Consider the following 1,837-nt stretch of genomic DNA (forward strand, 5'->3'; position numbering starts at 1 on the left):
ACTATCAAAATAGCGAAAAACACTTAAATGAAAACCCAAACACGTGTGACAGATATCACGCCAAATGTCAAAGTCCTAAATCGTAATTCACAAAATGAAAGCGAAGCACAAACCAAAAACTAAAAAGCAACATGAACGTTGTTTAAAACGGTAATCAGAAGATTTGTAATTTTTTTGTTCCTGTGTGGACTTTGAAAAAAAATAATAATAATGCTTCAAAATTTTCATTAACAGTACCGAAATGACGCGATATAAGGATCTATGTCACTTGAAGTATAAAGTGGTATTAAAACTTATAAATACTGTCATTGTTAAAATAGAAGAAGAGTTCTCTAATATAATATTGTTTTATTTCTAGATGCGAAATACGGTCTCCGCGCCGAATATTTTACAAAGGTTTAACTATTCGACCATAGATGGCGCTTTAGCAAAAGTTTAATAATATTACTATTCACCGATAGATGTCGGATTGCTTAACAATGTTGTATGGGGTTCAAAGTTTTGTTTTATTTTAACTTAATGCTCCTGAAAACCTACGTAAACAAAACACTAGCAAAAAGCGCATCGTTACAGGGCTTGCTAAGTTTCATACCTTGTATACTACAACAGTCTTTAGAACTTAATAGTGTATCACACTAGCGTCAGATACAAATTTAATTTTTAAATTTTTAATATACATTAATTACCTCATATTATTAAATAAACTGATAGAAACAAGTAATTTTAAATTATTAAATAAACTGATAGAAAAAGTTGTATATTTGTATTTTTGTAAGTTTGTAACGTTTTCACTCAGAAACCACGGGATCGATTACAATTTTCATTATTAGAAAGCTGTATCATCTCAGTGACATAGAATGTATAAGTACCACGAGCGAAGACGGAACGAACAGTTAGTATAATTTATATAAATTTGTCATGTCTCGGTGTTTGTAACCAAACTCCTATAAAACGACTGCACCGGCTCTTACAAAATTTTGTGTAGCTACGTATCAGGTACCACTAAAATACACGGCTTTTTCAAGTTAACATTTGGAAAATGATATAAATATTTAAATAATACAATAACCGTATTATATAACTTGAATTATACTGGAATATTTAAAATCGTCACAATCGTCTTAGACTGAAGAGCACGGCCCTTGGACCCTGGTGGAGTGAAGATATCCGTAGGGTCTGGTAACAATTGGCGATAAGAGCAAACGACCAGGCTCAGTGGCGAGCTATAGGAGAGGCATATGTCCAGCAGTGGACATTAAAAGGTTGATAATAATGATGTTGATGATTTAAAATCGGTGAGTTTGTTTATGGTGTGAAGTTATCTACAAATTATCAAGAAATGCAGGATGTTTCCTACTTGCTTTATAATACGAAATGTATATAAATCTCATAATCAATAATTTACTAAAAAATTGTAATAAATAGGCGTCTTGAAACTAATTCGAGTAAAAAAGATACTCAATCCTTTTACAATTGATTAATTCATCAGACGCAGGTTGGCTGTTTTGAATGAAATCAAATTCAAACTATGAATATCCTATCCAATCCTATCCTACTATCCTATCCCACTAATAATATTATAAATGTGAAAGTGTGAGGATGTGTGTATGTTATTTACAATTTCCCACAAAAACTGCTTAACCGATCGCAATTAAATTTGGTACGTAGATAGCTGGACAACTGGAATAACACATAGGCAACTTTTTATCCCGATATTCTTACGGGATACAGACGTACGCGGGTGGAACGCGCACTTGCGCAATTTGCCTCCCCCCTTGCGGAATGTGAGAACTGTTTCCACCTTTCGTCTCAAATATAGACAATTTGTTTTACAACA

Source organism: Zerene cesonia, chromosome 29 (assembly GCF_012273895.1).
Source record: "Zerene cesonia ecotype Mississippi chromosome 29, Zerene_cesonia_1.1, whole genome shotgun sequence".
In the NCBI taxonomy this organism is placed as follows: domain Eukaryota; kingdom Metazoa; phylum Arthropoda; class Insecta; order Lepidoptera; family Pieridae; genus Zerene; species Zerene cesonia.